Source organism: Littorina saxatilis, unplaced genomic scaffold (genome assembly GCF_037325665.1).
Source record: "Littorina saxatilis isolate snail1 unplaced genomic scaffold, US_GU_Lsax_2.0 scaffold_793, whole genome shotgun sequence".
Lineage (NCBI taxonomy): Eukaryota > Metazoa > Mollusca > Gastropoda > Littorinimorpha > Littorinidae > Littorina > Littorina saxatilis.
The window spans coordinates 50,001-62,077 of record NW_027128989.1 but is presented as its reverse complement, the minus strand read 5'-3'; positions in this window follow the sequence as shown (position 1 = coordinate 62,077).

Here is a 12,077-nt window from a genome sequence, read left to right as displayed (position 1 = left end):
GATAAAATGTCTCAAAAGTGATGATTATCTAGATCAAATCACCGAGATAATAAGATAGATAGCATTAATTTACGTTTAAAACCCGATTTTCATAATAATCTGATGGATGGTTTTGGTTTTGTTGGGCATTTTGTGGACTTACTTGGTTTTACCACTTTCCCCCCAATATCAGATCTAACAAAAAATGCGCAGATCTAAGCAAGCGGACTTACTTGGTTTTACCAGAATATTTGGAAGAAGAAGTGTTGTCAAGAGAAATGACAAAACAGTGAAAATAACACTACGAATTTGCACAAGATGGAAAGAGAGAGAGAGAGAGAGAGAGAGAGAGAGAGAGAGAGAGAGAGAGGGGGGGGAGAGACTAGACAGGGAGTGAGAGCGAGTGAGAGAGAGGAGACACAGCAGGGGCGGGGGGGGGGGGGGGGAGGGAGCGGGATGGAGGGAGAGAGAGAGAGAAATAAAGGGAGGGAGGGAGATAGAGAGATGGAAAGAGGGGTGGAGAGAGGGAGAAAGAGAGGGAGGGTAAGGGGGGGAGAGCTATGGAGAGAGAGATAAATGGGGAGGAAGAGGGAGGGATGGAAAGAAATAGTGGGACGGAGGGAGAGAGAGAGGAGGGAGGGAGTGAGAGAAGGGGAGGGAGGGAGATAGGGAGGGAGGAAGAAGAGGGGGGGAGAGGAAGTGTGGGAGGGATGGAGGTAGGGAGGGAGGGAGGGAAAGAAAGAGATAGTGGGATAGAGGGAGAGAGAGAGAGGAGGGAGGGAGTAAGAGAGGGGGAGGGAGATAAGGGGGGAGGAAGAGAGTAGGAGGGAGAGAGAGGGGGAGGGAGGGAGAGAAAGAGAGTGGGATGGAGGGACAGAGGGGAGGGAAAGAGAGGGAAGGATGGAGGTAGAGAAAAGTCGATTGTTGGCGGTAGGGAGAGAGGGATGAGGGAAGAGAGCCACTCAAGATTGAGAGTGTTGCTGCAGATCCTGATGACCTCCGACTTGAAGCTGTGGTGTGTGCTGTTGCCCTGGTCTTCGTCCGAATCACCGGTCCATACTTGGAGCTTCTCCAAAGTGAAGTCAAGTACACAGAGTTCCACAAGTATATATCCAGCTCATTATCCACAGGATGGACAAGCAAGTTGCAGAATATCCAGCCTATTCTTCAGCTTTTTTCTGTTTTCTTTTCATATTAACAAACTGACATTTTTCTCTGACACTTCAAGGGTTAATTTTGTACGAATGAATTCAAAAATATCTGCGTATACCAGAGTAATTTGCAACTCTAGCTGAACTTTATATTCAAGAACAAAGAAATGTAAGGAAAGAATTCTGTGATTCAGTGTTTGGTTATAGCACGAGCAATATAATTATATTGTATTAATTGCTGAATTTTTGTAAGTATTTTATTGATGCATTATTCCAGCATTCTCCTGGACCCTCACTTTCTGGGCATCTTTGATGGGGAATTCGAACTGCAAGGAGACAAAGCAGCCCTGAAGGACAGTATCTACAACTTTGCCAGTCAGCACATCGAAGCAGTCCAGTGTACTCTACGGCAGCTGATGCCAGACATGTACAGTGTATTGCGCAGGCAGTTGAATGACTTTCTGGAAGACGGTGTGTATGGTGGACAACCAGTTCCCTTCCCAGATGTCCTCAACCACTGCCCACTGACAAATCTGCTCGGTGAAAACATTTTCGGTGACCTGGGCTATGACATTAACAAGCGGCGCAATGCATCTGTCCACCAGAGGTCGTCAACAAATATGCTGAGCCACAACAGGACAACACTGTGGTTGAAGAAGAAACTGGAGACCCAGTCAAGCCATCTTCTTGCCTTCGCTCCAAGGAAAGGGAAGTCTTTGCGACACCACAACCGCCAACAAGAGAAAGCGGTGTTGCTGCGACTGAGGCAGAGGCTCCTGGAAAACAAGGCAAAAAAGGCGGCAAAGGAGGCCAGACAGGCAGCAACCAAAACCGAGCTAATAAGAAAGATGACGGCTGTTGGTGGCCCCTGTGTCATTGCAGAAGATGTTGATGCTCTGGTGATACGACTGAGAAGAGAAAAGAAATCAACCCTCTTGAACGCATTGAAGGACCAAATTCGATACCAGAAAACAGTATTGAATCAGAAGGGCTGCCTTCGACTCACTGGTAGCATTGAGGACCTGACAGCCAGCCTCAAGGCTCATCTGGGCGGCACTAATCTTCCAGCTCCAGATGAAGATTAGATGGGTAGCCTTGAAAAATGAAAATTTTCAAACCTGTTTTATTTCTTTGTCTGTGTATATGTGTTTACAGATCTGTCGATGCTGATCATTTTGATGTAAAGTTCATGTTGGTAGGACAGTTAGAAGCTGAAATATATCCTTTTAAAGATTTAGACGTGTTTGAACGGTAAAATTGAACGATTTGCCCAAGTTTGGGTTCTTCAATTCAATTATTTCTTACCCGTAAATTTTGGGAAAAAAATTGAGCTAAAAGTCTTAGATATGGAGAGGTAATCTGTTCAAAATTAGCTTCATATTTCTTGTTTTGGGTTCACAGTGAGGCTCCAAAGTTGACGATTTTTTATTCTTGAAAAAAGTGAGTTTAAAAGGCCTACAATTGCACTTTTCAAATGTACATAACTACTAAACTAATTCACCTACAGAATACAAATTTACATCACTGTGCTCAGAATAAAAAGATCTACAAGACCATGGAAGTTATAACCTTTAATTCTGGAGTTTGAAAAATCACTTTTGAGTACCTACTATCACACACACACACACACACGCACGCACAGACAGACAAAGTTTATCATCGCATAGGCTACACTTACGTGAGCCAAAAACTCTTTGGTTTCTGAACAATCTGCCTTTTTCATTTTAGTTCTAAGTTGCACACTGCCTATCTAGAGCTGTTACCACGGAATAAACGTGAGATAAAGAGCTGACGGCAAGATTTTCAATCAGCAAAACTGCATAACAACCCACAAAGAGCTTTTGCATACCTCCACATTCTCAAAACAAGTCTTCCTGTATCATACAGAAAAAGAGCCTAACTCAAGAAACGAGATCGGCAGTTTTGCTTACGTTACCGTGGCAATGGTTTCCGATGGTCTGAGAGTTTGTACTCTCTAACACATGAGAATACCCTTCCAGTGGCTTCCCCTGTAGTTTCACTACAGAAATGCCCAACACTGAGATAGTTATTTTTCTTCTGAGCGTGACGAAATCCTGGGTAGAGCTGGGATAGTGAGTCGAGCTGTTCTTAACGGGAAGGATTTTGCTTTTAATCTCAGATCGCAGTCAATTGACGCAATGGCCGGTCGCTGCAATATTGAACCGTTCTATACCGGACATTGCATCGTCATTCGTGAGTGAAATTGATCGCGCTGTTCTGAGCCATCTGCCTGTTTTTCTGTGTGTTTGTTGTTGCTGTTGTTGTTGTTTGTTTGTTTGTTTGTTTGTTTGTTTGTTTGTTTGTTTGTTTGTGTGTTTATTTGTTTGCTTGCTTTTGTGTGTGTGTGTGTGTGTGTGTGTGTGTGTGTGTGCGTGTGTGTGTGTGTGTGTGTGTGTGTGTGTGTGTGCTGGTGGGGGTAAGAGGGGCTGTTACTGCTGCTGTTGTTGCTTGCTGTTGTTGTTGTTGTTGTAGTCGTTGTTGTCGTTGTCGTTGTTGTTGTTGTTGTCGTCGTCGTCGTTGTTGTTGTTCTTTCAAAAATGAGGAAAGAGGCTGTCGTAGCTGATTTCTCTTTCCAGTTTTTGCTCACAAACTCCTGCACGGTCACCTAAATTAGTTTAAGCGTGGTAATCGTTGGCCTGTAATAAACGCTCAGTGGAGAAAAAAAACCACAGAGACATTTCTAATAAATGTAAATACAGATCCTCAATAAAAGGAAAATGTCAATGATAAAATCTTTGTCCTGCGAGATGTTGCTTGTTAACCAGTGCGTATTCCGAAGAAAAAATAAGCAGCTGCAGACAAATGAAAGTAATAATGAGAGTTAGAGCCGCCTGAATTGATCGGTCGGTGTACACTTCACTGTCAAAAGTTCTGCAGAAAATAAACAAGTCGCGTAAGGCGAAAATACAATATTTAGTCAAGTAGCTGCCCTTTTTCAGCAAGACCGTATACTCGTAGCATCGTCAGTCCACCGCTCATGGCAAAGGCAGTGAAATTGACAAGAAGAGCGGGGTAGTAGTTGCGCTAAGAAGGATAGCACGCTTTTCTGTACCTCTCTTTGTTTTAACTTTCTGAGCGTGTTTTTAATCCAAACATATCATATCTATATGTTTTTGGAATCAGGAACCGACAAGGAATAAGATGAAAGTGTTTTTAAATTGATTTCGAAAAAAACATTTTGATAATAATTTTTATATATTTAATTTTCAGAGCTTGTTTTTAATCCGAATATAACATATTTATATGTTTTTGGAATCAGCAAATGATGGAGAATAAGATAAACGTAAATTTGGATCGTTTTATAAAAATTTTTTTTTTACAATTTTCAGATTTTTAATGACCAAAGTCATAAATTAATTTTTAAGCCACCAAGCTGAAATGCAATACCGAAGTCCGGGCTTTGTCGAAGATTACTTGACCAAAATTTCAACCAATTTGGTTGAAAAATGAGGGCGTGACAGTGCCGCCTCAACTTTCACGAAAAGCCGGATATGACGTCATCAAAGACATTTATCAAAAAAATGAAAAAAACGTTCGGGGATTTCATACCCAGGAACTCTCATGTGAAATTTCATAAAGATCGGTCCAGTAGTTTAGTCTGAATCGCTCTACACACACACACAGACACACACACAGACACACACACAGACACACGCACATACACCATACCCTCGTTTCGATTCCCCCTCGATGTTAAAATATTTAGTCAAAACTTGACTAAATATAAAAACAGAAATTCCAAGTACAGAGCAGGGATTGACATAGATCAATAAATAAGAAGGCAATATATAAAGAAAAAACAAGGAGAAAGAATAAACACTGAGAGAGAGAGAGAGAGAGAGAGAGAGAGAGAGAGAGAGAGAGAGAGAGAGAGAGAGAGAGGGGGGGGGAGATGAAATGAATAAAGAAAGAAAGAAAGAAAGACAGAAAGTAAGACAGAATATACAGACATATAGGCTAAAAGAAACAAGTCTGAAAGAAACAGACAGACAGACAGACAGACAGACAATGATGCAGCCAGAATAGACATGCAGACGGACAGAGAAAAACAAGCAAGTACTTTCTTTCTTTATTTGGTGTTTAACGTCGTTTTCAACCATTCAAGGTTATATCGCGACGGAACAAGCAAGTAGAATAAAGGTATACTCAGTTGTTTCAGATACGGAGTATGCCTGACAGACAGACAGACAGATAGACAAACAGGTAGACTGACAGAAAATAATATAACTGAATATGTCAAACAGTCCGCCCGATCATTTCCACAGAATGTAACAGTTGTTATTCTCCAAAGCACATTTTACTCACAAATACAGCGTATGCATCGTTCGTTTGTTCGCGATGGAAGTACCAGACGGCTTAGCCCCCAACCACCATATTTGGCAAACTGATTGCTATTTACATCATAAGTGTTCTCCGGCAGAAGTTAATTTTCCAACTCAGACCACTTGATCGAAATAAGTGGAACAGAAAACTATAATATTTCTTCAGCCGCTGAACGATAACAAGCTAAATGGTGAAAATGTACTTTCCAGATACAAAGACGAACACGGAACAATAAATAGGACACAAAACATGGCGGAGAAAAAAACCGGTCATTCACCTAAAAACACACTCCTGCGCGACAACAACAAATAACAAGTCGCGTAAGGCGAAATTACTACATTTAGTCAAGCTGTGGAACTCACAGAATGAAATTTAACGTAGTCTGCCGCTAGTGCAAAAGGCAGTGAAAGTGACGAGCCTGTTTGGCGCGGTAGCGGTTGCGCTGTGCTTCATAGCACGCTTTACTGTACCTCTCTTCGTTTTAACTTTCTGAGCGTGTTTTTAATCCAAACATATCATATCTATATGTTTTTGGAATCAGGAACCGACAAGGAATAAGATGAAAGTGTTTTTAAATTGATTTCGAAAATTTAATTTTGATCATAATTTTTAATTTTTTTAATTTTCAGAGCTTGTTTTTAATCCAAATATAACATATTTATATGTTTTTGGAATCAGAAAATTATGAAAAATAAGATGAACGTAAATTTGGATCGTTTTACAAAAACATTTTTTTTTTTACAATTTTCAGATTTTTAATGACCAAAGTCATTAATTAATTTTAAGCCACCAAGCTGAAATGCAATACCGAAGTCCGGCCTTCGTCGAAGATTGCTGGGCCAAAATTCCAATCAATTTGATTGAAAAGTGAGGGTGTGACAGTGCCGCCGCAACTTTTACGAAAAGCCGGATATGACGTCATCAAAGACATTTATCGAAAAAAAGAAAAAAACCATCCGGGGATATCATACCCAGGAACTCTCATGTCAAATTTCATAAAGATCGGTCGAGTAGTTTACTCTGAATCGCTCTAGACACACACACACACGCACACACACACACACACACACACATACACCATGACCCTCGTCTCGATTCCCCCTCTATGTTTAACATTTAGTCAAAACTTGACTAAATGTAAAAACACAAAAACAAAAACACAAAAACACGAGTTTCAGTCCATGAACGCAGAAGAAGAACAAGAATTAGAACATCTTTATTTGGTGTTTAACGTCGACAAGAAGAACAAGAAGACGTACAAGAACAATAAGAACAAGAACAAGAACAACAAGAACAACAAGAACAAGGAGAACAAGAACAAGAAGACACAAATCCTACATTATCTTACCTTGTCCTACCCGCATTCCGAAGAGACCGTCCACATTGATGCTGGAGTAATCCTGCGCGAAGAAGCGAAGGCCTCTCTCCACGGCGTCCGTCATTCGCTCCAGCAGTTGCTCGTCCTCGTCCTTCGTCTTGTTGTCGTCTCGTCGTCCAGCTGTTCGTCCTAGCACTGCCACCGGGCTCAGGAAGAGCAGGATAAGGACGACGGTTGAGGACATGCTGGACCAGAGAAAAAAAATGATGGTTGAAAATGAGGATGTTTGATGTGTTAAGAGATTGCATATTAGGAAGTCATACGCTAAAGGCACACGCCTTCTCGAGAAAACAATACGGCTCACCTTCTCAGGTCTGACTAGGCTTTTCCATGGGATAAGACCATGCCTCAAGTTGGTTAAACACTAATTGCACACTCCTTTTCGTGAAAACAGCCCGGCTCACCTTCTCAGATCTGCCCGGGCTTGTATAATAGATAAGACCATCCCTCCACTTGGTCACCTACACGAGACTGTAGAGTCTGTTGTTCCTTTCTTATTATTTTTGTATTTTTGTTACTTTGGATTGTGAGACAAAGACAGCATTAAATAAAACTAGGAGCTCTTGGTCTAGAAGCTTTGATTCAATTTAAATACCACTTTGTATCGCTTTTATTTCAGGAAATCACCCGTTAAACATCACTAGTGAACCTGTGTTTACTGAAACACCAGTTATGTGCGTTTCTCTTCCGTGTTTCTCTCTGATTATTTTTTCGTTGTTTTTTTCTCTCCTATTCTGTGTCATGAAATCGTCACTTATGAATGTTCTTGTTCTTGTTTTTCTTGTTCTTGTTTTTCTGTATTTTTTTCCCCGTGCATGGAATCCATGATATCACTTTGAAATATAACACGTGTTTCTTTCATAGCAGGAAGTCAGACGGTAAACACCACTTGTGAAGCTTTTGAGTATCAAATGTCCTCCCTAGAACTGGGTGTCTCTCGCCATTAAAGGGTTTTCTTTCGTCGGAAAGCGGTTGTGAATCTTTCAGTCATGCATGTGAGAAAAGGATAGTGTTGGGCACGGGTTATGAAACGTTCAGTTTTTCACACGTGTGGAAGTTGTGTGTTTTCGATCACGAACCTGACAAACATTTATTTTATGTGTCTTTGATTGTGTGTCTGTATGTTTGTTTATTCATTTTTTTATATTCTTTTTATTGATTGATTGATTGATTGATTGATTGATTGATTGATTATGTAGTTATTTGTGTAGTTATTTGTGTAGTTATTTATGTAGTTATTTATATAGTTATTTATGTAGTTAGTTCTGCATCCATGCGTGCTTTTATTTATTTCTGATTAATTATCATTTTGAAATTAAAGATCTTTTAATTCATGCATTTGAATATGTACTTATATGTTTCTGCATGCATTTGTGTTATCATTCATCTATATATCTATGTATTATATTTCTCTATTTCTTTAATTCTCTTTTTTTTTAATTCTATTTTTTTCTTTTTTTCTTTTTTCTTTCATAATTGAAAACGCCCTAGCCCTTGTTTCTCTCTGTGAATAATATCGTGTAATTTCAAAAATGTTTCCCATGCGGCGCATTCACATGGAAGTCGACTCAAATGTGTACATGCTGTTTCCATTAAGTCTAGTTCCGTTTACATCCACATGAATTATTGACTCAGATGTATCATTTTTCAAGTAAGTAATAATACGAGTTTATCATGCGAGGAAATAAGAATCATCACAGCTCAGAAACGCATGCAAATAACACACACAATTCAGGTTCACTTACAAACACAATACACACGAACTAATGACGCAAATTATATATTCAAGTTTTTCAGTAAGAAATATTTTACGATGCTATGATGTGGTGGAATCAAAACAAGCAAAACTGAACATACATAATTATGTAAATAAAACGCAATGTATATTTTTGGTTATACAACGATGAAAAAGAGGATTGGACTACAAGACAAGACACAGTGCAGTCTATCTAACCTAGTTAAAATACATGCAGACAAGATAAGAACATGGTTTAAATCTTGCCCTTGCGCACGTTTTGGGTCAGAATTACTCGAGTCTCAACGAATGGATAGATATTTTCTCCACAGGTGAGGCAAAATGACAGAGGAAAAAGCACAGACAGACAGGCACACACACACACAGGCACACACACAAACACATACACACACACACACACACACACACACACACACACACACACACAGGCACAGGCAGACAGGCAGGCAGGCAAGGAGACAGACAGACTTTCAAACATAAACACAAAGAGACAGACATATAGACAGACATAAAGTGAAAGGAAATAGACACAGACTAGACAGATAGACAAACACACACAGACACACACATAAAGACAGACAGACAGACAGACAGACAGACAGAGTCAGATAACAATACAAATAAAAGGCTATACAGAACAGTTAAACAAATCTCCACAATACCTGATACTTGTAATCCTTACCTTGCAAGATAAAACAACTTCAGTGGGGCCGACTAGAACGACAGGGCAGGTAGGTAGCACTGACAAGTTCTGGTGAAGAAAGTTCGCCGTGTGCGCTGTGGTTATATATATATATATCTCCCCCCACAACAAGTGACGTCCAAACCTTATAGTTTTCAGATAAGCGAGCCGGTGGTGTCGCCTGTGTTGTCTTCGCTTCAACTTTCTGCAATTTTGAGGCGGCCACAACCGCGCCGCTTTTTAATGATCATAATGTCGTGAAAATCAAGTATCCGTCAGTGGTTGCGTGGGCTATGGCTATAGTTCTAAACCTGTCCACCGCCGACGACGACAATAATGATATTATTAAAGGTAAAAGGCATCCGTCGTGCGCGACTGACGCACAAGCTCGCTCGCTCAGTGTAGCGCTCGCGCGTGTGAGAACATGGTAGAAGAGCGACCAAAGAGGAACTGAGACCAATGAGAGATAGACGGAGGGGGGGGGGGGGGGGGGCAAATATATACACAGTGAGAGGGTGAGAGAGAGAGAGAGAGACAGAGACAGAGACAGACAGAGACAGACAGAGACAGAGAGAGACAGAGAGATACAGAGAGAGAGAGAGAGAGAGAGAGAGAGAGAGAGAGAGAGAGAGAGAGAGAGAGAGAGAGAGAGAGAGAGAGAGAGAGAGAGAGAGATGACAATGACAATGACAATGACAAATCTTTATTATTCGAGGGTGACAAGAATAAGCATAGATATGCTTTTTTGCATCTGGCCCTCGCCCTAAAGAGGGACTAAACTATTTTACTATAACTATGACTAGGAAAAAAAAGGTTACATAAAAACATTAATGGTAGAACATATAAGTTTATGTACATGAAGCGCATTATGTAGAAGCATTGTAGATCATAAGGTAGTGTTCTTCTTTCTTCTTCTTCAGCGTTCCAGAAATTCTGGTGACGTGTGAGCTCGTTTGCCCATTTGGGTTCCCCACACTATACTCTGAGAGCATAGTCAGCTTCACTCCGCTTTCGTTGGGTAGGCATGCTGGGTATTTTCGTGTTTCCATAACCCACCGAACTCTGACATGGATTACAGGATCTTTTCAGTGCGCACTTGGTCTTGTGCTTGCGTGTACACACGAAAGGTGTTAAGTCACTAAGCAGGTCTGCACATACGTTGACCTGGGAGATCGGAAAAATCTCCCCTCTTAACCCACCAGGCGGCAGCGACCGGGATTCGAACTCACGACCTCCCGATTAGGAGGCCGACGTCTTACCACCACGCCACTGCGCCCGTCAAGGTAGTGTTCAAAATTGGGTGTAAAGCAATGAAGAAAAACGCAAAATAAGCATACTTTGCAACAATACATTAGCTCAGCAAAACAATGTATTACAGAGCCAAATCTTCGTGATTTTGTCACAATAAACCATAATTCCGATAATGAACAACTGTATACAAAGAGAACAAGAGACTTGGGTAAAATAAAGAACTGTGTCAGTTACTTGTTGAGCGTGAGTATCCATTTCAAGCCATTTTGGGAAACGCTTCAAGATATCTTTCTCCTCGTGTAAAACGAACACAAAATGTGTACCATCATAAATCTGCTTTAGGGATTTAAGCTGGGACAAGAGGGTCCTTCAACTTGGTAACGTGCTAAAAATATACAGCTTTGCTGTGCAGTGTGTATGTGTTTGTGTGTGTGTGTGTGTGCGTGTTTGTGTGTGTGTGAGTGTATGTGTGTGAGTGTGTGTGTGTGTGTGTGTGTTAATTTGTGTGTGTTTGTGTGTGTGTGTGTTTGTGTCGTGTATGTATGTCACGGTGTGTCATATGTGTGTGTGTGTGTGTGTGTGTGTGTGTGTGTGTGTGTCTGTGCTGTGTGCGGGCGTGCGCGCGCGCGTGCGAGCTACGGTGTGTGTGTGCGTGTGTCGGTGTGTGTGTGTGTGTTTGTGTGTTCGTTTGTGCGTGCGTCACAGTATGTGTGTGTGTGTGTGTGTGTGTGTGTGCGTTATTGTGTGCGTGCGTGCGCGTGCGTGCGTGCGTGCGTGCGCGCAGCGCGTGTGTGTGTTTGTGTCTCTGTGTCTGTGTGCGCGTGTTTTGATGAATTAATTTTGCAGATTGATATAGGTGTCAATTACGAAATAAATTATCAGCAAAAAGTCTTCTCTCTGCACAGACAGAAAGAGGCCATGCAAATAATCAAGTGGGAGGTTAGTTTTACCCCAGCTAAACGCTTGCACGGATCTGCGGCGATTTACAACAAGGTTCACAGTGGAAAAAGTACCAGGGGCGGATCTGGGTTTTGAAAGGGGGGGGGGGGGGGGGTGTGCAAAGTTTTTTTTTTTTTTTTTTTTGTATCTTATCAGCGAAGGCGCGAAGCGCCGAACCGATGGCACGAAGCGCCGAGCATGCTAGGGGGGTCCGGGGGCATACCTCCCCGGAATTTTTTTTTAAAAAGGAAGCAAAATTGTGCAATCTGGTGCAATCTGAGCGTGTAAAGTGCTATTTTCAGGTGATACATTTTTCTTCTTTTTTTTTTTCTTCTTTTTTTTTTTTTTTTTTTTTGTCCCGCTGGGGGGGGTGCAATTGCACCTATTGCACCCCCCCCCCCCCCAGATCCGCCCCTGAGTACCTTTACAACAAGGGTGTTCCGGCATAATCTTGCACAACGCTTCAGATGTTTGCACAATAGTATTACCGACACAAGTAATAAGGGCTGTTGCATATATACCTCTGTCTGTCTGTCTGTCTGTCTGTCTGTCTTTACGACTGCATTTATGTTTGTCTGTCTGTCAGTCTGTCACACA